Source organism: Ixodes scapularis, unplaced genomic scaffold, assembly GCF_016920785.2.
Source record: "Ixodes scapularis isolate PalLabHiFi unplaced genomic scaffold, ASM1692078v2 PGA_scaffold13__105_contigs__length_92229423, whole genome shotgun sequence".
NCBI classification, from domain to species: domain Eukaryota; kingdom Metazoa; phylum Arthropoda; class Arachnida; order Ixodida; family Ixodidae; genus Ixodes; species Ixodes scapularis.
Genome location: NW_024609839.1, coordinates 62,329,349 through 62,353,327, shown reverse-complemented (window position 1 = coordinate 62,353,327; position 23,979 = coordinate 62,329,349). Strand labels below are relative to the sequence as shown.

The window sequence follows — 23,979 nt, the reverse complement described above, 5'->3', positions numbered from 1 at the left end:
GTTATTTATAATTTATGGGCGTTCGGAATACTTCAGCGAAGGACCCTAAACTTTTCATTTACTATAGAGACACGTATATGAGGTGTGCTGTAATAATTCGGTCAAAATCTGTGCACAATAATTCTTTAAACGTAAGTCCGCAAGCCTGTCGCTTCTGGTGCTACGTTGTTGTTACTTGGGCGCACTGCAGTTCTTTGCTTGTGCAGTACAATATACCGTGCCTCGTGTTCCGGACGTGCGTTATCGCAGCCAGCAATTTGATGGTGATTCGGTGGTGTTCATATCTCATCCACGACGTCCCCCCCCCCCCTCCCCCCCCGCCCTCCCTCCTCGGATGATGCTGCCACTTATGGCAACTTAAAAAGCGCGGGGCGTGGCCTAATTCGTGCATTTGGTTCTTCGACGTTGTTATCGGCTACTGCTCCAGCCTCGTTGGCTCAAAAGCGATAATCAGATGCTTGGAACCAAATCCCTCCCGGCGTTTCTTGAGCTATGGTTGTTTATATATCTAGACGCACGCAGACATCTGCAGTACGCGTCTGCCGTGTGCGTAATATGCATGACTGTATATTTGCTCGTGATGACCATATTACGCGCGTCTTGCCCGTCCGCTTCAACGAGAAAAACCGACGGACGTCCCTTTGCCGCGAAATCTACTTTCCTCGGAAAAAAAGAAATGGCGCTGTACTCCAAAACAAGAAACAAACAAGCAAAAAAAAAAAAAGACAACAACGTAGGAGTGAAATGCAACGCGCATAGGCGAACGATCAACAATAGCAGCAACCAAAAAAGAAGCGAAAAAAAAGTGAGGCGCCCTGTTTTCTGACATTGGGCTCGGCGGCTTCCGTCGCCCCCTGCCGGCGTCTATTGTCTTTTCGAGCTTGGCAGTGTCGCATTTCGTATGCAGCACTTGTCTCGGCCAAATGTCGCTCTAGCTGGGCTTTGCGCTCTCCGGTTTTTGTTTCATTCTTCCGAAATTTATTTGGCGCTGCACGCTGTGCTCTACCGAGCGCCGCGCCGAGGCCCGACGACTGCCTTGCGCCCGGTTCTTTCCAGTGCATTACCTCGCTGCGAGCGCTGGACGCTTTCGAGAAACCCTCTCATCTATCGCGGGGAAGAAGTGTGCGAAGGGCAGAGAGGAAACAACGAGCCGTTGGGGGCAACATTGGTGGAGGAGGTTGAACGAAGGCGAGGAGGAAGCTTGACCTCATTCAGCATCGTCCAATGTCCAGGGTGCAGAAGAGTTTTAAGACGAGTATGTGACGTCATCCACTATGAACCATAAGATGTACGGGTACAGGGAGCACAAGACCTTGACGAAGCTATCCATGACTAGAGGACGTGTGGCCGCATGCGCAGAAGACGTGACGTCATTTTACGTAGAGGATGTAGGAGAGTGCAGGACGAGTAGATGGCATCACGCAGAACGATCCATAAGGTTGACAATCCTACGTCTAGCATGCGCTAGACGTAGGATGGCGAACCTTAATGGTGTGTGTGCCAACGCATAAGCATGTTATTACGTCACTCAGTGTGAACGAGGGAGGGAGTGTGTTTGTGACAAGACCACGGGACGAAGAAGCCCAGGAGCCACTCTGAGTCTTCCCATGATGTTTCGAATAATTTTCTTCAATGCCACCTTTGTGTCTTGTTCAGTGGGCAAGTTTTTCCCAAAGGCCACGGCTTTCAGCCAACCCTGGAGCGCGTCATGGTACGTGGAGAATCTGCGATGCCAACGACGGTCCTTAAGCTGTGGTCCCTCTGTTAATACATCATATAAAATACATTCTTCAGGTACTCTCGGAAGCGCGTTTCCTTGTATGATGGACACGTTACTTTGATTATACAAAAAACTGTTTGCAGACCTGTTTGAAGCGTACACATGTTCGAAGCAAACATGCTTTTAACATGGTTGAGACGTGTCCCCAGATCATGTCTTCAGCGGACACTGTGTCTTTTGTGCGATGCATGAGCACTGAGGCTTGGTGGTACGTGGAGAATCCACGATATCGACGACGGCACCAAGTGAACTGTCCGCAGAGCTCTCGTGTCCAAACGCTAAAGGTAATACTATTTAAGCAATATATATTAACCTCCTGCCGGCAAATTACTTCGTAACTGTATGATTACATCACGCCGCCATGTCCATAAAAAGGAGAGCGTAACCGACGCAACTTTAATTAATAGAAGGACGGGTCCGATCGAGGTATTGGGCCTGGCGGGCGTCCTAATACCTTCCCCGCCGACCTTCTTCATCTTCCGCTCTCGTGCCAGCCGGAGTTCCCGGTGGGTGGTTATAAAACCCCTATCGTCCCTAATTAAATCCGGATTTGGGTCAGGCGACCTTAGGGGTGTCTTTCTTTCGGCTCGGGATAAGCAAGATGGATGTTCCCTCGGAGCGCCGACGTGATTGGCCGCGCGCCAGACGGCGCCTGGCCAATCAACGAAGAGCGCGCTTTCCTCGATGAAATAAGCTCTCCACCCGAATCTCATCAGTCAACCGGTGAAAAGCGGATCGGGAGATGGAAGATAACAAAGAGGGCAAAAAAAACAAGCTTAGGCAAGAAAAGAAAAAAAGAAACCGGAGTTATAGTGATATAAGAAACAAATCAGGGGATAACAGATGAGCCGACGGCAAGATAAGTAAATACGAAGTCCCTATGCGTGCAAGCTAGGTTGTTCTGCACTTCTCTTTTGCGGTGTCTGCTCTCTCGCAGACGACGTTACGGTTGCAAGATACCCCGAGTCGTGTTCGGTTATTGGGAACCTGTGGAAGTCTGGGTGTGTGTGCGACGGTGGCGCCGACCTTGCGGAGGATGCTCGCGTTTTTGGGGAGGTTCAAAGGCGGCCGTCAGAGAAACTCACTATAAGACGAAACACGAACGTGCTCGAAAATAGTGACAGGGCAGAGTTTCCGTGTAAACAATTTTGCGGGAGTTTACCTGAGCCGATTCGAGCCATAGGTCATATTATCAACTGGAGGAGAGAGGGATTCTCAAAAAGATGTGTAACTTCACCGGTTGGAGCATACATCTTTCTTTTTTTTTTTTTTTCGGTAAATTTATTGGGTAGTGTTTTCATTGAAGACTTACTTAATCCTAAGACTCAACGAAAACGGGTACTCCATTCAAAAGAGGTCGGCAAGAACCTAAACGTTTTATCGCTAAACTTTTTAAACGTTTTAAACATTTAGAATGATGCTGAAATTACCATTACTACCAATGGAAGATTTCTGCGAAATGTGAGGTTTTGGTGGGTCGTATTGTTTCAAATTATGCGGGGTCATTTATAATGAAAGATTGTATTAGCTGTGTCGGTGAGATGTCCGTCTGAAGAGTTCACATATCTATGGGTAATGCTCTATATGCCCTAATATTATTATGGGGCTGCGTGACTTGGTACGAAAAAGTTCGGGTTATAAAGTGCTGCATTATTCGTAATATATCACTCTTCTCTAGCGAATGAACAAGCCTTAGTATTTGCCTCCCCCTTTCCCCAATTTTGTTTTTGGTTGAGCGGGTCTGCTAATTAATTTGTGTTTCCATTTGTTCTCGAGCATATTCAACGGTCAATGTTTACTATCGGTTAATTACTCAATAATGTAACGAACAAGTAATAAAATACGCGATTAGCGTCGGGACGTAACTCGTAAAGGGAAACACGACCTCGTCGTACGCCTCCCTAACTGTGACTTTAACCGGCACGACAGTAAGTGGGGACTCCATGCCGCCTAATGTATCTGTATACACTTCGGATGTGCTTTGGACTGTGCGAAGCATCGGTTGGCGGCACGGGGTTCTGAATCGCGCGATCCATATATTGAAGGACAGCTCTGACACTTGTGAGGGAGGGGGGCGAATTGATGATTGGGCATTGAATTGGCTTCGGCGCCGATAGTTCGTTGCGTCTACGACCAGATAGGCTTTGCGCTTCCATCTTTTACACTGTTTTACAAGTCAGCGAAAAACTGGCAGGCGCATTTTTTTTTAAGTTACCTTCGATTTTTTTTTTCTTTTAGGTTTGGTGTATGCATATGCCACAAAGGGTTCAATCTACTGTTTTTGCAAGTACACAGAGCGGTGACTTATCGAACTGCTTTCACAGCTAGTGCTATGCATGTAATTCACTGACATTATAATAACTATATATATATATATACATATATGGGTGATTTCATCTCAACTCAGGCACGGATTTAGGGTCGAATTTTTAATTTTGACGAAAAAAATATATGTTTTGGGGCAATTCCTATAATAAAAGAAGACGCAAACGGTTGTTTCGTCGGATTTTTCGTTCTCAAGTTATGGACCGTTGAAGCGGTCAAGGTGGAAATTGATGTTTTTCCAGCCTATCGGAGGTGCCATATTTCACTCCATCCCTTTTCCCTACTTTCTACGCTACATCAATATAACTTTTTGGGAACACTCTAGACATAGGCTTTTTCATGCTAATTAAGCGTCTAGGTCATAACATTCTTAATGATTTTTTTTTATTTGTCAAACCGCCTCTCTGTGACGATATTTGACGAAGTTCAGCAAGCTGTGCTGTGTGACCTAATCAACATATTTTTATGATCTTTATATCACCGTAAAGCACCAATTATGCTCTTTCTTTTGAGTGTAATTTCAATATTTTGCCACAAGTATATAATGCGCTACATGTGCCTGAAAAACGAATATTTCGAAAAACTAGCAAGTTTGGAGTCGATTTTCTAAAAAAAACCACTTTTTATTTTTTTCATTTTTTATTCACAGTTAGTTAATATAGTAGTCTATCAGGAACTACCAACAGAAATTGTAATATATTGGTTGTATGGCCGCTATTAAGACTCGAATCTCGTGCTATGAGCGTTTTGAACGGGACTTCGCACAGGCGCTTTGCTGAGCAGAATTTTGGCCAATGTAAAGTTTTCTATTTAATGTTAGTACTTACCACAATATATGAGCGTAAAAGCAAGTGAAGTAACAATATTTATCCTTACAATATTTATTTACTTGGCACTGGGGTGATTTGAAGGGTGTGTGAGCTTCGCCTTATGTATTGACGGAGAAGTACGTGACATATCTAAACTCACGGACAAACTTAAGTCACGAGGGAAAAGTCTAAGTAACCTGGGATGAATCACTGCAAGTAGAAATGAAACCTAAACACATGACTAACGGATTTGAAGCGTTACACGCCACGAAATGATCGTCCTTACACGCCACGAAATGCTCGTTATTTTACGAAAGAGCCCGTATGTGCACAAAATAGACCGTACTTCCTAAGCGTGAGATACTAAATCGCACATATATGTATGCACTGCATATCTGTTTGACATAAGAAAATATGACAATTACATATAAAGTTCGGAATTTTAAACTCAAGATGTGACACGTAAGAAGGGAAGTAATATTTCATGTTGTAGCCTAAACATGTTCATTTCATAAAATATATCAAAATGTGTTGACCAAATGCCTCATATACTCCTAATTAACATAAAATACACTCAAAGTTAATACAAATATAAACTTTAAAACGAATTGAACACCGCCAAATTCCGTCTGGTTTACGGATATACGACGCAGTACCTTTTCAATACTACACGGCGCTGCTCACACAAAAACAGTGATAAACACCTGGGATAGGGGTAGTCATCTTTCGACGTAGCACATTTCGAGACAAGAGGTTGGTGCGATTCTGAGCCAGTTTTCGCTTTGTCCAAATTGCAGTCAGTTCAGTGTCAAAGTCTATGGCGCGTCGTCTGATCACACAGTGCGCACTCACAGGGGGACAAGGATGAACGCACTGTTGAAACGGTCCGGCCTTTTCACGGTCCCACCATTTAGCTCTGTCTATTCTGGGGTTTGGTAAACTCTTTCTAGGACTACATCACCTCCCCCTTCCTACATTGCTTTGCTCCACACATGAGAAGATTGGACGCCTTTCGATGGGGTTACCTTCTCCCACACCTTCCTTTTAAGCTCCCGATAACGGGACCGCTCCTCTTGGTCGATAAAGAGAAGCGTTATCCCCTTGATTTTCTGGCCGGGAGCTTCAACGAATGTACGCGCGTTAGTTATGGAGCTCAGCTCAGTTGTTTTCAAGTTATGCAGGGACGCATGATGCTTCAGCACACCACCCACTCCATCGCACGCGCTTTTGCCGTGCCCTGACGCCGAGTATATCCACCTGCTGACAACAAACTTCTTCAGAAATTCGTGTAATTGGTGCCGATTTTTGAAATGGCTTGGAGCGCCGTTCGAAACATAGATTATCTCCAAAAAAACGGGCAAGAGTTCCTCGAGCCTGTCTTCAATTATTGTGAGCGCGCAAAGAGCGCGTGTGCAGAATCATGATAGGTATCGTCACTCACGACGCCGAAACTTAGTGTTCCCCTCGTGGTCGTCGCAACGCAGGTGAAGATTGTCACCATCTTGGTTTTCCAGTGGTATCCCTGTGCTGCACGTTGGAGCACAATACCCCAGTTTTCGGGGAACTCAAAGTGGAGGACTACGACACGTGCATATTGCTCTCTGTTGTGCGCGCCGAATATAATAGTGGAGTATGTATTTCTTCGTCCACTTGTTGAGTCCGTTAAGAAAAGCAGTGGCCTCCAAATGTTTTTTTCACCAACTCGCCACCAGATTCCCACAGTGCCAACTCCAGTTCATCTTCAGCGCTCATCCCTAGCATCTCGAGGGATATGTCCTTCCGGTTCGAACAGGCTTCACACCTCAGCAAGAAGTAGTTTTGGGAAGGATTTTCACAAAGAAAAATTTTCTGGACTCTTCAAAGGTCATGGTCTTCCCCGCCGCATTTGACAGAGATGTTAGACAGAGTATGAAGTTGGCGCAGCATACACACCCACACTCTTCATGTACAGGGTGTCTCTTAACCCACTTGGGCCGAAGAGAATAAAATTTTGTTAGGCACATTTTTGACTCGGTATTGGCCGCCTTGAATTCTTTGTAGGTTTCCCTAATAGATCTCGTCATAAATCGCTTCGTGACGAAGACTTCCTGACCATCAATAAAAAACCTTACGACATCCTTCTTGTTCGGGCTTTGTCTTGAGTAGTCTTTCGCATCTGGTGTGTAGTAAGTCAACGCAAGAGCGACATCGTTTTCGTTGAGAGCATGTCCTTGGTATGGGTCAGGTGACGCCCAGACCCCCATTTTTTTTTTTTTCAGCTTTCTTGATTGGTCCAAAGCATGCTTCGTCACTTCAGGAATTGCTTTCAGGATATCTTTCTTTTTGAGGTTAGATGGAAAGAGAGTTAAGAGGCGGTAGCGTTCTACCTGCGACGCGCTCTTGACGATAGGCTGCTCGTAAATTGCTGACCCAGTCGGAGCACGAGGAGCATGGATCTTATTTGTCTGTGCCCGTAGGTTCTTCGTACACGTCACTTAGTTTACGACCAATTTTCTTTTTGAAGTCCGCGGTTATCTCGGATTTTTTTCGCTTAACATAGCCGGTACGACTTCGTGGGGTCACGCTAGAAGGGAGTTTAAGTGGTGTCACACTTACTTCGGCAGCATCAATTGCTTCAGACACTCCTTGGACCAGGGCTTCCTCGTCAACGAATGATCTGTCGGCTGGTTTCAGGGATGACGACGATGAGCTTGATGACAACATTTCCTGTCCTGGCTTATGTTCTTCAATCTGACCCTAGAACATTGTGTAGCAGTTATTGCACAGAACATCTCCAGGGCTTACGCGCTGGGCGTCCTCAGCCGGTAGAACTTGCTTAAGAAAACTTAGGTTTAGCTCCGAGACCTGACGAAAATGGCGTCCGGAAAACACTATTCTCTTGTGTCTCCTTGAATAGTCGGCGCACACTTTCCGGTCTGAACTGAATAATGTATTAGCCATGGCAGTAACGAAAACTTCTGGCTTTCTGAAACCAGGAGCAGTTTTAAGTTCATCCAGCTCAGACAGCACAGAGGTAGAATGAGTACCAGCTTTCCGCCGTGGGTCAGGAATTCAAGTAAAGAGCCAGAAAGGGACCGAGAAGGCTATTATCAGTTAGAAGACGTGCGAAGATTCGGCTTCCTTTGGGCCCCCAATCTTCCCGTCGATCCATACTTAAACATTCGCTCTCCGCCTCGCGCGTAATCTGAGTGCCACGCAGCAGCGGCGTCTCTTTTAGTGCCCGCGGATTAGTGGCACGGTTGTGTTAAGGGGTGTCCAAACAGGACACTACAAAACACACGACTCTGACAAATCGTGAAAATTGAAGCGGGCGCGAAGCGGGCGCGTCCGCTTCAATTTTCACGATTTGTCGGAGTCGTGCGTTTTGTAGTGTCCTGTTTGGGCACCCCTTGACTGGGGTGGCATCTGTAAAATTTCGGAGCCGAAAGCAAAAGGCCTCAGAGGACTTCTCTAACGATCTGCATTCCCCCGTATTGGGGAAAAAAGATGCGCTCGCACTTGTGAATACGGACTTCTAAGTAACTGTTTTTTAAGAGCACTACTCAAAATGTTTTTTAATGTTTATGGTTTGATATTAGGTAACTGCTAGCGATAAATATAAAACCTTATATAGGCCAAAATTCTGCTCAGCAGAGCGCCTGTGCGAGTCCCGTTCAAAACGCTCATAGCACGAGATTCGAGTCTTAATAGCGGCCATACAAACAATATATTACAATTTCTGTTAGTAGTTCCTGATAGACTACTATATTAACTAACTGTGAATAAAAAATGAAAAAAATAAAAAGTGGGGTTTTTTAGAAAATCGACTCCAAACTTGCTAGTTTTTCGAAATATTCGTTTTTCAGGCACATGTAGCGCATTATATACTGTGGCAAAATATTGAAATTATACTCAAAAGAAAGAGCATAATTGGTGCTTTACGGTGATATAAAGATCATAAAAATATGTTGATTAGGTCACACAGCACAGCTTGCTGAACTTCGTCAAATATCGTCACAGAGAGGCGGTTTGACAAATAAAAAAAAAATCATTAAGAATGTTATGACCTAGACGCTTAATTAGCATGAAAAAGCCTATGTCTAGAGTGTTCCCAAAAAGGTATATTGATGTAGCGTAAAAAGTAGGGAAAAGGGATGGAGTGAAATATGGCACCTCCGATAGGCTGGAAAAACATCAATTTCCACCTTGACCGCTTGAACGGTCATAACTTGAGAACGAAAAATCCGACGAAGTGTATGCATATGCCACAAAGGGTGCAATCTACTGTTTTTGCAAGTACACAGAGCGGTGACTTATCGAACTGCTTTCACAGCTAGTGCTATGCATGTAATTCACTGACATTATAATAACTATATATATAGATATATATATAGATTTTTTTTTTCTTTTTTTTTTGCAGTTTAAAGGAAATTGTTGTTCGTACGTTAACATCGCCAGTCCTTGCCCAAAGGGCGTTGCACCCGTTTATTCGGGACCGTGTGAGCAATTGACGGTGATTAAGCGAGCAACTGACGTACAGGGTCAATGCGTTTACGTACTCACACGCATATACATGTGGCCGTGACGTCACGCCGCGGCTGCGGTGGCGCTGCTCTCACCACGGCGCATGCGCAGACGCCTCACTTCCCGCCCCTCTGGTTTCTGCTAGAGTAACTGGTGTGTTGGATGGATCATGGGTAAATGTTAATGGCTTTGTAACGGGCGGTAGCTTGCGCCACCTAGCCTAATTAAGTCTAAAAAGTTTAGCATCCTATTCCGCCCACACATCAAGAGTGGTTCCAAAATGGCAGTCAGTGGCGTCAGAGAAGCCGGAGAGTCATGTGTGGTCGGATGTCGCGATCCTGGCGGGTTGGTCGTAGAAATGCAGGGGAAAAGCACGTGTCGCTGTGGTCACGGCGTCCCAGCTTCTCCTGGCTGCCCAAGCTTTAGTTGGACTGATAAGCTGGAGTGCGACCTGGAGGAGAACGGGCGTCTGCCACATCCAGCACCGCTGCTGGGACGCCACCAAGATTGCGGCCGGCGACATGGCACTTTTATGACGTTATCAGGCGGAAATCGAGGGACCACTTTTTTGGACGCAGTAAACAGACCAGTCAGAAGAGACGCGTTCCAGGCGCCATAGTAACGCGTCGCGAGCCGTTAATGATGGTGTTGTTTTATTTTTTATTGTTATTATTGCCGAGCAGACACGCTTTAATATCAGGCACCAGACCACTAGCCTCGGCTCTTACAGTGAAAGATAACGTAAGTAAGGTACGCAGCAAGAAGCAGACAAAAATCTTACTGAAAGTTCAATTGGCGGATTCTAAGGGAATACGTTAGCCAGGTCCTTAAATAACGCCACACACGCCCCCCCCCCCCCCCCCCCCCCCCCCCCACCCCCCCGTCCCCCTTCCTTTTGGGGGAATGCTCTCGCTGACCCCTTCGCTTTTCTGTTTTGGCTTTCTCTTTTGCTTCCTCTTTTTGGCTTCGTTACGGGGTCAGTGTTAGCGTTTCCCAAAGAAGGACGTGTGTGGCCTTTCCCAAGGGTCATGCTAACGCATTCCCTAAAAATCCACCAGTGGATCTTCAATGTAGTTATTTTCACCGGTTTTCTGCGTGCTGACGTCAGCGCTTCGGACCAATGGGAGCGTCGCACGCGTCACCCTTTCGCCCCCTTCCTCCCTCTTTCCCTGGTGCTTACAAACGAAAGACATCGCGGGGTTTTCGTCAAAACGAGCGTTATAATGCTAACGAATTAAAAAAAAAAAATCTTTTAAGGGAAGTTGAAGAACTCCGAATGCACAACACGGGTGGAGAATCGCGCTATGCGGAGCGCAAGTTCGTCTGCTTCTTGCGCAGGCGGTTGTGGTGACGTCAGAACGCCGAGCTCTGATTGGCTCTGATTGGAAGGATAGTGGGTAGAACTCAAGGGAGTTATTCATGTAGCTAGTATTGAGGTCTATCCACTATCCTTCCAATCAGAGCGCAGCATTCTGACGTCACCGCAAACCCCTGTGCAAGCAGCAGACGAACTTGCGCTCCGGATACTTCGCTTCTGCTCACGGGTGCAGCCGACGCTACGAGCCAAATGAGACCAATCAGACAGCGCCAACAGCGGAGGTCACCGTGCCTTTTCTGTTTTATGATTGGTTCAGCAATGATAGAACACGTGCAGCTCTACGAGCCCATCAGGCTCGTACAGTTGGCTGCGTATGGACCAAGGTGTAAGGTAGGCAGATGGGGAAACGAGAGCCGGTTGGGCGACCTGATTGTGTACCTCGCTTCGGGAAGGTTCGTGGCACTCCACATAGATGGCGCCACGCGAAGAAACGATAAGCGAAACATCTTCATTCGTTTTGCAGGCAACGCGACCCACTGGCAATTTATTTCGTAAACTGGGCATGAACCATGTTAGTTTAATCGAGCAAACTCGTAATGTATTGAATATTGTATAGATTCTGTTTTGCCCATATTTTTACGAGTTAAAATAATCAAGGGGGCACGCAGCGACAAAAATTGAGGCGAGCTAAGAAGTCGGTCATACTGTGCCTAGCACAACAGAGTCACCCGAACTCAACATCGCCCGCTATAAATAACTCCGCTTTTTCTTTCTTGTGGCCGTAACCCGACCGTCGGTTCGGAACACAACACTAGCGGCCCATACATCGAGAATATTGGCCGTCTGAGGCGTTAAAACGTGGCGAGAAATACCAGTTTCGTCTGTTACTGCCAAATTCGTCTGCTCTAAGCGCTTTCGGGAGCAAAACAAACACAACGAAAAGCAAAGAGCACATCAGACGTTTCGCAGACGACTTCACATTGCCAGCCGCTCGCGAGTTTCATAAAATGCATCTAAGTGAAAAAAAAAAACGGTTGGATAAAATATTGTGTGGTAATTTTATTTCGGCAGGACTTTAGCAAATTATACTTCAAAATTAAAAAAAAAAAAATATCGCTGACACGGTGTGTTCCGTCGCAGAGTTCCATACAAACCCGAGTCCATCGCCATCCGTATGCCGCCACGCCATCTATCGTAAAGCGTATCTATCTGTCGAGCAGAAGCTGCCAGGAGGACACACTTCGGTCGCAGCGCTGCGGCAGGTTTCAGTGGTCGTTTCTTGACCTGCCCATTTTACACCCTGGTCTGGACTTAAAGGGCCCCTGAAAAGAAATAAAATGTATTTTTCAAACAGCCTGGTTGGGATACGCGTGTCAATAACTTAACTTTACGCAAAAAAAAAAATCATGAGTCATTCCACTCTTTGATGGTGGATGACCAGCGAAGCTTAGCACACGACGCAGACGTGGACACAGAATTTTGAACAAAGGCACGAACAGAGTTATTGTCTTGATCGGTGGTCATCGTGACAAGAGGTACGCGCACATATGCCGAGGACTGTCGCCGCCCCGAGGAGCCGGAGGAGACTAGACGAGCTCGACGGGACCGCCACCCGGCGGAAGGAAAGGAAACTAGGCACGCGCAAGCGCTTGGAACGACGACAAAGAGAGGGCGCGGTGCGCTTCCATCCTCTTTCTCCTTCCCACTAATTTTCGCGCTAAATTTGGCGGGGAAATTTTTTCGCTAAATTTACCGGGGAAAATAGAGTTTTTGTTGACGCACACAAAAAAATCTACGGAAGCCTAACCATAAACAACTTCGCTGTAAAAAAAAAAATCACCTCGTTTCCACTTGTTTTTTCTGTCGGCATTTCGGGCGCGTGGAGGAGAGGTGGATCGGCCTGGCCGATTCACTTCTTTTCCGCGCGCCCGAAATGGAGAGAGGGTATGACCATTCCGTGACTTCATGGACTTTGCCCGCAGAATTTAAAATAAATCTCCCGCCGTCAATATTGCACCAAATTTTTTTTTCGTAAAATTAATTTTTTGGTACTCGTGTCCCAACCACACTGTTTAAAAAAAATGTATTTTTCTTTTCAGGGGCTTTTTAATGTGAAACAAAGTACAGTCGCATTGAACAAGTTTCAACACCCCGTGGTGGTCCCAGAAACTTTCTAGCTACCAGGGGTGGTCTGGAGAGTCGCAATAGTTGCATCATCATCAGCAACTTGGTAACGGACTAGGAGCATTTCTTTTTAAACACAAAATGCTTTTTAACGCTAGCCCCCAATCCCCAAATTTTGTCCGTCCGTCCGTGTTTCCGGTAAATTTAGCGGGGAAATTGATATCACGAGGCCTATACACGAATTCAGTTTCTCAGCTAAATTGAGCGGGAAAATCGATGTTACGTGACCTGACGCCACGGGACCTACAGACCGATTTTGTTTTCCCGCCAAATGTAGCGGAAAATTTGACATCACGTGACTTATGCACCAATTCAGTCTCCCCGCTAAATTTGGCTGGAAAGTGTCGTCACGTTTCATCACCTGACGTCACGTGACCAATGCGTCGACTCAGTTTCCCCCCTAAATTTAGCGGGAAAATTTACGTCTTTCTGGCCCAAACATCAATTCAGTTTCCCAGATAACTTTATCTGGAAATTGACGTCGCGTGACTTATTTACCAGTTCAGTTGCCCGCTAAATTTAGCGGGAAATTTCACGCCTTGTGACCTTGACGCGAACTCAGTTTCCCCGCCAAGTTTAGCGGGAAAACGGACGTCACGGGATCTATTCAACCATTCAGTTTCTCCGCTAAATTTATCGAAAAATACACGTCACGTGACATACCAATTCCCAATAATGCATGTCATGGATTCCAGGACTTTAAAAACAAAGGTCGCTGCCAATTTTCTTTTTCTTTTTTTTTTTTTTTTAAACACTCGGTACACGTACTTCTAAACCACGCAAACATGAAACTCACCACACGTACCGACAGACAAACAAAAAGGCGGCCCGACACTCCAGTGCGTTCGTAAAGAAGAGGAGAACACGAGAAAATCCCCCAAACGCCATCACAATTACTTCATCAAAACTAATACAAGCAGTGATCCAGTACGAAATATAAAACGAAAAGCGAGCGGGTCGTATAGGCCGCGGGTCCGAGAGTCCACAATTTCGACCGTTTAATTATACGACGAGCTTCAATTTGGCGGGCTTAAATTTAACGGCTCTCCTACGCTCCTCCTTCCTCTCTCTCTCTCTCTCCTCTTTCTGTGCTTTGTTTCTTTATTTATTTTTGTTTTCGTTCGTCCTAGAAGGCCATCAATGTCGGTAAGGAAACTGTCGAGATTACAACAATGGGTTTGAGGAAGAAACTTTTTTTGTTTTTACTTTTTTTTTTTTTTTTTTTGGGGGGGGGGGATGTGTGTGTGTGTTTACATTGTTTTATTTTATCCGCTGTCGGTATCGTTTGGAGCTGCGCGCTCCTCCACTCTTGGTGGTGCCATGGCGCAGAGGCGCAGCAGCGGCTGTGAGCGAGGCGCCCCCTCACGTTCACTGCGCGAAACGAGGCAAGGGAGACTATAGGCTGGAACGATAATGAATTCGAGGAACAAATATATATTTAAAAAAGAAAACGAGATTAAGTCTGCAAGGATGGACCGTAAATTATCTTCATCTTGCCGCTACATCTCACTTTTCTTGTTGTTTCTTTTCTTCTAAAATTATATCTTCGTCTGTTTGTTTTCTGTGGGAAACAAAGCGTCAATTCGTCCGGCATCTTTTTTTTTTTTTTTTTTTTTTTAGCTTCAGGTTAGTATGCACAAGTGCGCGTGCTGTACAGTCAGCGAAGTTATTGATTCGCGATTCGTTCCTCGGCATTGTTATCGTTTACGGCACAATCTCGTTGGCAGTAGGGTGCCTTCATGTTGGCAGCTGCGGAGCGAGTAAAACATGCCCGGCAATCGCCACCACGCACGACTCAAACCTTCTGACGTCAGGCCACCAGGGTGGCGCTGCTGTCGGTACCACGCATGCGCAGACGCGTCCTCTCGCGTGATGCTGGTTTCTGCGCAACCGCGGATCGGGCCCGGCCCGCCACACGGCGTTGGCAAAGGCGGACGCGTCTGTATGAACGGCACGCCGGTGTACAGAGCGCGACACTGTTAGCGCGAACAAGCGATCGCCGGTTTTTCGAGTGTTTCTCTTTGAAACCAAAGGATGTCATCCAAGTTATTATTGGTATGGAAAGAGCTCATTAACTTCTATAATGCAAGCGATAACATTTCGTGCTCGCTAATACTATTTAGGAATAAAATGCGAAAATGCGCCGACGTCGTGTTCGCGCTAACAGTGTCGCGATGTGTACAAGACGAATCGCGTGCCCGCAAGGTTAACACACGTTCCGAGTTTACATCTCGTACACTCGCAGCCTGTGTTGTGCCCGCGTTGCGGAAAATAAGTAGCGCAATGGCGTTGTACCGGTCGTTAGTTCGTCGGAATCTATAAAGCCGCAGTTTCGCTGCTGACGTGATGTCAGGACCCATTATGATGATGATGATGATGATGATTTGGTAGCAACAAAAAGCGGATACGAACTCGGACAACTAAACTGTTACAAAGTAATTTCATTTTTTTTTTTTTTTTTTTTAAGGTTTTTGAAATTTGTACAGTACAGCGAGGTCCCGACGGCGCCTGGGCCCTTTTAAAAAGACCGAGGACGAGAAAGTAGCAAATTTTAATTAAAATTAGCGGATAACTCAATTTTATATAAGTAACACTCAATTCGAAATGTGACGAATACGTTGCTGAAAATCGAACGCGTTAGAAGTAACGGCGTTCCTTTGTGACGCGTTGTTCCTAGCACTGCTCGCACAGCGCTATGGTGTGCGATGTTTCTTTTTACTTCGTTTGCGTAGCAGCCTTTCATTGCCGTTGTTAAAGCTGTCTTCTTTCGTTGCCTCTCCAAACTCCAAACCGTCCGTACTAAATAACCGACCAAAAAACAATCTATATAAGCAACTTTGAAAAGAGCAGGAAACTGACATGGCGTTCTTTCCTTTATGAAAGCCATGTCAAATCCTCTTCTTCCTTTTCGTGGGGTTGCTTGCGGTGTTCTGTTTCAATGTTTTTGACTTTTTCGCATACTTGACCTTATTATATTTTTTTTAACCTCTACGCTCCTCGCAACGTTTGTGTAACCTCCCCCCTCTCCCATTGTCCCGAGCATTTTTCGGAAGTCCCGATTTTACATTTTCTACGGCATTTCTTAAGAGCCTCCCTCCCGCCTTTTCCTGACTGATGTCCCATATGCTCTTCTGTGTGCTTCCTTACTCCCCCCCCCCTTCTTGATATATTTTCTTTCCTCATTGTCTTCGAGGTTGGAGCTCTCTTCTATGGCACTTTTATTGAGGTACGGGCTCTTTAAAAGATTTCTTGTTTTTCTTCCTTCTTTTATCAATTACTTTTTTTTCCTCCGGTCCTTTGAGCACGTTTTCCGGACGTTATATGTTATTGTAAAAAAAAAAAAAAAAAACCGATGTATAGGTGTTTGTACGTCAGCTTATTTTGCTAGTGTGCTTTATCGTGAGGCGTTATAGATATTGCTGTCATTGTCTGCGCGGAGGCTCTGCTATTGAAGGAAAGAGGGAGAGAGGATGATTTGGTAAGAGGGGGAGTGGGTGAAACACAAAAGGATGAGAAGGTGGAGAGAGAGAGAGAGACCCGAATATTGTTATTTGAAGTGGAACCCTTTTCCGTTCATGAATTCCCCCCGCTGATTTTGTATAGGATGACTTTCAGTTGTCAGATGTTTCTTTCCGTTCTTCCATCTTCGTTTGCTCGTCTCTTTGGAGTGGGCTTCGCGGTTCAAAAGAAACGCGTGGCGTCTCGTTTAGTTTGTGTGTAGCTTCGCTTAGTCAGGGTGGCTCTCTTGTGTTGTGCTGGTTATGGGGGATGCGTGATTTGGACAGCACGACACTATGTGTGAAATGTATGAAGTTAAATTTGGTTTGTTTGGGTCTCTTTTACGCGCACATATTGCATAGCTAGCTGTTTGCGGAGTTACTAAATGACGTAATTCATACTTTTTATACAGTAGAGGCTGCATATACATGTGGGTTCACTAGTGCAAATGCATTCCCCAAGCTTGAATTCACCCAGATCTGAGTACCTTTTGTTTGTATGTTTGGGCCCATTTCATTCATTCTCTCTTTCTCTTTACTCCCTTCCATTTGTTTACGGTGTGTTCTAACAAGGAAACACCTGAAATCATTAGGAAACTGGGAAATCTTTCACTTTTTTTTTTTTAAGTTTTTCGGTAGTTTGTCTGCGGTATTCTCCAAATTCGTGCAAATACGAGCCTTGCTATTTTTGAGCTTCCAGCCATAGCGATAAGAAATGGAGGCGGCTTTTACGATTAAATTTTCTAGACACAAGACCATTCGTCATTTTCATTCGATATGCGAACTTGTGAGATTCTGAATTAGTATATATAGGTAAACTTTTTACGATTTGTTGTTCTATACCCAACCCTATTTAGGTGCTCGTTTCATGCGAGAGGGTGCGGTGATTCTTGCACTATAAGAAGACGTGCGAGTGTACGACGTTTGGTAAAACAAAATGAGCACATACTAGTTTACTGCATACGGCTACATTAGACGGAATGTGCTTCAAAGGCCACCTTTGGGTATTAAGTATTTAACGCCTTCTTGATTGCCTCTCATCGTGGTCAAACTCATATTTAACGCCATAAAAATGGCTACAATACTTAGCAAAAAGAAAAAGAAAGAAACAACAACTAAAAACCTTTGTTCCTAAAGGGAAGGCTTGCGTTGCCCAAGCAGTTTTGATTGTTCGATACTCGCCTAGGCAAATTTTGCATAGCGCCTGCCAGAATTGCGTCAACTAAGCGACAAACGGTGTTCTCTGTTTTTATTTTGTTTTCTCTGTCATTACCCGTACATGTGCGTTTTTTTCTTTTGTGCGCGTGCGCGTGTGCGTACGTCGATGTTTGTGCCTGGGCTCGCACGTGCGCTTCAGTATCTCCCTTTGAGCCATGGAACAAAGCCTCTTTTTCTTTCTCCATGCTGGAGATGAGAGGCTCTTTGTGCCGAATCGTCGATGGCCGCTTATCCCCCCGAGGCATCGCAACTGTCACTCCGGCTGGGGCTTTGCGGCCGAAACACTCTGCTTTTTATTTCTTTATTTTTTCTAGATGAGGCGCTAAGCTTTGCCGGTATCTGGGCGCTTTTTATGTTTCTTTCTTTTTATTGGTTGCACTCCTCGATACCGCACTAGACAATGAAAAGTAACTTCGTGCGCTAAACTAATATGTAGAACACCAAGAAACATTCCAAATATTCAAAACAAAAGCGATTCTTCGATGTCAATTACTTGCAACGCAGCTCTTTTTGAATGAGGTTTTGCCATCTGGCTGCAGACACGCGAAGCGAAGAAGAGGGAAGCTTGCGGCAGCCGCCCGCTATGGTGCCACAAAAACTGTCGCAACCCGGTGCGTTGATACGATTTCTGCGCCATTTGCGCCAAAGCGGAGAAATCCGCTCCAACATTGCGCCAAAAATTATTTTCACGTGATTAATACTAACTATATAATAAATCGGGCACACGGCCGGTTTGGTACGGTATTGGCTTGCGCGAATTTCCATAACTTTATAAATGATCGCCTCAAATAACATCATAATATTCAATTTATCCTCCGTATCAAACATCGACAGTACACTCGGAAGTTTGGCGATATTTTTTTTCACGCTCATTATCTCTCTGCCTGTTTAGCTAGCATCGTTAAGTGCGCTACCCACCGCGCAGCGGTGTACTGCAGGGAACCGACACCGCGGGCCACTTCGGCCCGCTCGCTGCGGCCCGCTTCCACCAGACCCGCTGCTACAGGCGCAGAAATAAGTGCACGCCGCATTGGAACGCGGGTCCTCTTGCCAGATTATTAATTGAACATTTCCGTCACCGGCGTCACCGTTATTTCTCTACTGCTTTGCGTTTGTACAACTATATTAAAATTCCTTTGCATTCTCGCGTACATTGTGCTTAGTGCCCTCTGTCACAACAATTGCATATTGTCAGCGTTGGTTTTATCATTTTAGTTAGTACTTTGCTCTGCGCAAATGGTTCGAAGTTCCCGTGCTTTTTGGATTTATGTCCGGTTAGTTTCCCTGGTGACAGTTCTTGTGTCACGTCATAATAAGCTAAATAATAAATTTCAAATTGACGCATAAGTGTTAATAGTCGCGATTTTGCATATCTTGCTTCGCCGCAGCGGACCCCCGTGCTGAGGGGAAAGCACTCCTCCAGAGTAAAGCCCCTTGATAAAGGCGCTTTTTACAAGTACCGCCAAACATTGTTGTTGAACCGCGCGAGACACGTGCCACGAGCGGGTGCTCCGCCGCCATTCGCTTCCTATAGACGCTTTACACACGCGCCATATTACAGCCGCCATAGCTGACCTTCTCTTGTCTTACCGAGATGCCGAGCAACTGAAACGGTACTTGGCGATCCTCTACAAAGCCCGATGCTTTAGAAAAGGACACAGTTGAATCTAATGTGGCATTAACCTGACCTGCTATACTAAAGATGAAGTGAAATAGACGAAATAAGAGGAAGCAAAAACTGAAGGTCAGTTATGGCGGCGTCCATGCACAGCTGCTGCAAAGCGTCTATACTTCGTTTCAGCTTCGGTCCAGACGCAGCCAAAACTACAAGCGCGAGCTCCAGGCTTTCAGCATCCCTGCCAAGCACGCGCGCTCGTGCAGTGCAAGCACTGTTCTGGGCCACATGTTCGCGCTTGTAGCATCGGCTGCGTCTGGACCGAAGCTGAAACGAAGTATAGTGCCGCTCATTTCAGTGCTGCGCCGCCATTCGCTTCCAAGGGCCGCTCGAGACGCGGGTCTCGTGCACTCGCGCATTTTACGCTACTTGCACGACAAACGCAAACATATCGAGGGGCTTTACTCCAGAGCGGGACGTTTCATGCGGTTTCTGAATAAAACTGCGGCGAGTATATGATAGACCTGCGATATCCTGACGATATATTTTTTTTAGAGTGCAGCTTTTAGGCGCCTGTTTCCGGCTTGAGCGGCGTCGCCGTCGGCGTAATCGCGCGTTGCATCATGGGACGTTTCCCATTATGACGTCACGTGTCACGTCACGTGTCACGTCATGAGGGTCACTAGGGTCCCGAGTGGTGTCACGAAGGTCACTCATGAGGGTCAGAGACCTTCGTCGTGAAGGTCATGACTTTCACGAGTGACGTCACGAGGGTCACGAGTGACGTCACGAGGGAGGAGGGGAGAGGGAGGAGGAGGGAAGGGTATACCCTCCTCTCCGTGCCCTTCTCTCCTCCTCCTCAAGAGCTGCGCTCTAATTCGGCATTACAGGGAATTGTAAACGTCTTTCATTTTTTTCCTATTCGATATTCATCAATGATACTTGAGTATTGCGAGAAAACTTTTATGAGCTGCTTTATATGTTTATTTTTCATGTCAACTCTCGTTTAGCTGTTAACTTGTTATAGGTTCCGTCCGTTCGTTGGCGCGGTGAATACAGTAAACTAGAACTGAATTAGGTGGAGCATTAAATGCAAGCCTAAAAATAACCTAAACAAATTCGTTTCTTTTAGGAAAGCATGTTTATTGTTTACGTGATGATTTCTGTTGTCAAGTTCCGCTTATACGAGTAAAATCGGATTAATGTTCATAATCACGTGACAAAAGCTTTGTTTTCTATCTAAATTACGAACTACGGTGTTATTACAGCGTCTGAAATGAAAACATCCTTTTGCTTGCTCGAAGTTACATATTGTTACATATTCTAACGTTATTTCAGTGGAATATGCTATTTGGTTTACGTTTGATTTTCTATTTAAAATAACCACGCACCGTACTGCCCTTCGTTAATTAGCATGTTTTTATCGTGCCTTGTGCTTCTACGTGCAATGAAACTGATAGCCATGGAATCGAACAGTTACAGAAGCAAGGAGGCAAATTAGACATAAACACATGTATCTTAACATGATATTTGAACGGGTATGAATGAAACTTAAATATGCGCTCACGTTCAAGAAGTACTTTTTGCTGCTCCAAATTAGGTTTTTTCTTGGCCGCTCCGAAAGGTGCTTCAAAATGACTCGGACCAATCAGATCGCTGCTGGTGGCTAAACTGCGATACAGGGCAATGGGGGAGATCCTGAACCGAATGCTGGATTCCACAAAACAGGGCAGCAAAAGCGTGCAACGGGATGCTACAAACACGAAAACATCACTCATACAGCGATATCTCGAACGGATGATCGTATTTTCTAAAAAAAAGGAGGCGCATTTGACTGATATGCTCACGTCTTGTTTCTCCGAGAAGGAGAGGGAACCGCCTCGCCGTCCTGAGGCACGGCACCTGAGTGGGGCGAAATGAAGAGAGGAGAAAACGAGATATCTTGACGTCACGCGCCTCGTCGGCCTCGTTCAATCTCGACCTTTTTTTTTTTTTTTTTTTTAATACGGCCGTCGATTCGAGATATCGCCTTACGAGTAGTGTTGTAGGGATTGTAGCGTCCCGCCTACAGCCCCTGCATTGTTTTCTGAAATCCAAATTTCGGTTCACCATCCCTTTAAAGGGAAAGGTTGTTGGGGTGTTTGTGGTATGTGAACCCTGGCAGATTTGTCGGCGCGCACCTGCAGAGGGAGCGGGCAGTTCGCAAACAAGCTCACTACCACCCCCTATCGGCGGACCCCTGCGCGCTTCCGGTTTTCCTCTTCTTTCCCATTTGTCTCTCCGCCTTTTGTTATTTGCACTACTTTGTACAATGCACTAATGTTCTTACAAACATACTACAGAAACTTCTCTGAAGGAAACTCTTCTTACCCGACCGCTGTGCGTTGCTGAAGAATAAATAAATACACTACAGGAAGTCTACTGGGGCACCAAATACTGTGGCGCCCTCGTGGTATCAACTCCCACCGAATGTGGTGAATTCTGTAGTTAACTGGCGCTGGTGGTTTGCGGGAGAGGAGATCACAGTAACTCGGTGTCAGAAAATTGCAGAAATGTCTCATTGCTTGAGTGGGTGAAGCGCCGTTGCATATACTGCATTACTATAGCTTCAATCCCCACCCCTGCCCGTTTTAATGTGGGTGAGCACCGTACCGGCGTGCGGTCTGTGCATCCCTATTGAGCAGCGATACTGCACTGGCCAAATTTCTAATCTACAGCAGAGACGCCAGACGTCTATTGGGGCTGACTAATGTCCCGTTGTGTAAAGATACAACATCCTTATATGGCGTTACGGAAGATGTAAGGTTATTTTAGTGTATGTATTGTGCCTAAAAGTGCCAGTATGAGGGGAAAGGGTGGGAGATACGTACCAATGCGGAGGGCAAGTTCGTCTGCTTCTTGCGCAGGGGGTAGCGGTGACGTCAGAACGCCGAGCCCTGATTGGCTGATCGCGACCCCCTATCTGAGCGTCGTCTGCTCCTCTGCAACGTCGTCTGCTCGCAACGTCGTCTGCGTCTGTCTCACCTTTCCTGCGACTTTCGGAAGTGCAGAGGCCAGATTCACGAAACGATCTTACGCCAAAAATGTGCGCAAGACAGAACTTAAGAACAAATTCGTATTCACGAAACGAAATTTTCGTAAGTTTTGCGCAGGTTACGACGAAATCCTACGACAGCTCCGAAGCTGTCTTACGCACTTACGATCAAATCAGCATGGCCGACAGCATCGCGGTCGCGACGACCCACGGACGTTTATTTTTCTACGTGCGCTTTTCACGCGTCCCGACTTCAAGCAGCATGAAAAAAGTAAGAAGTACTTGAAACAGACCACGACGAACAAGAACGCTGGATCCACAAACACCCGGGAAAAGCTCCAACAGCCACGATACCACCGAACGCGACCAAGCGAGCTCCGCACTTAGGCCTAGCAGGCACTCCGCGACTCGGCGACCGTCTGCCCACGACCGGCTGGCGTGCTGAATGAAATATGCCCGCGCGACCCATGTGAACCCTTCCCGTATTATACTTTGATCGCTGACCTCAATTTTAGATTAAGGGGTCAATTTCTTCCTCTTGTAATCTCCTTGTTTCCCGAGGCAACGGTGACTCTCGCCGGTGAAAAAGCGGTGAATCTCCGACAGACGCAGGAAAGGTAAAGCAGCCATCGCTTTGACTAGCATATGTAAAGCAGACGACGTTAACTGCGCCAACCCGCCGGCGCCGTCAAAGAATGAGGGGTCTCGCCGCACACGAAAGGAGGGAAAAAGTATCTGGGAGGGAACTTGCGGACACTGAGCACCCTCACCTCTCGGTTCTTCGCAAACAAACCTCGGCGCCTCGGGACACCTCGCCAGTGAGTCCTTTGACTTCCCTCCTTGATTCGCGTCTGCTAGTTGTTAGACAAAAACAACGTACCGCTCGAGTTATTTCGTCTGCCCTCTTTGAAAGGCGAAGTCGAGCTCGCTCGTAAAGTCCTGCACTTCCGAAAGTCGCAGGAAAGGTAAGACAGTCGCAGACGATGTTGCGAGCAGACGACGTTGCAAAGGAGCAGACGACGCTCAGGTAGGGGGTCGCGATCAGCCAATCAGGGCTCGGCGTTCTGACGTCACCGCTACTTCCTTTCTCATGCGCAGAAGACAAAAATGAGCCCACTTGCGAGGCGTATAGGTTTGTGTACTTTGTTTATGTCTAGGAAATGCTGGGAGTATGTTTGTTTGGGGAGGGGGTGTTTGGGGGGTCTGTATAGATCACTGTCTGCAATGCATCTACTTCCGTTGGGCCGAATTATGGCTTGCAGTGTCATATAAAAAGTTCATTAATTAGTTAAATATGATTTCCTTTTGTCTGCCTTTAGGGGACCGGCGTCGACGGCGGTGAGACGTCGTCATGACTGCAGCCCACGTGACCTGCTCCCTTCCCGCGGCGCCATGACATCCGAGGCCTTGCCGCTGGTGCATGGCATCCTGGTGGTCCTCCTGCTCTTGGGACGGTGCTGCCACGGCGCCGAGCCGGACGCTGCGCTCAACTCCACTCGTAAGTACCTGTTTGCGGGACAATCGAAACCCGTGAGTTCAGCGTAGAGAGTGACGGTAACGCATTTCCCCTTTTCCATCTGCTTCGTCGGAATTCTCGAATAGCTAATCCGTTAGATATATAGTTCAATCTGAACGACACTGCGGCGGTTTCGCTTTGTCAATACTACAGTGAAAAAAAAAAAAAAAAGTGTCTGAA

The 23,979-nt window shown here is 46.3% G+C and overlaps 1 non-coding gene across 1 annotated transcript in view; it reads left to right on the top strand.

Annotated features, from left to right (window-relative positions):
- The window catches only part of LOC115326301, an 84,676-nt gene that overhangs the window by 54,217 nt on the left and 6,480 nt on the right, over nt 1–23,979 (top strand). The window contains exon 2 of the transcript XR_005718258.3: nt 23,603–23,781. This is a non-coding gene — a transcript (endochitinase A). The remainder of the gene's footprint in view (nt 1–23,602; nt 23,782–23,979) is intronic.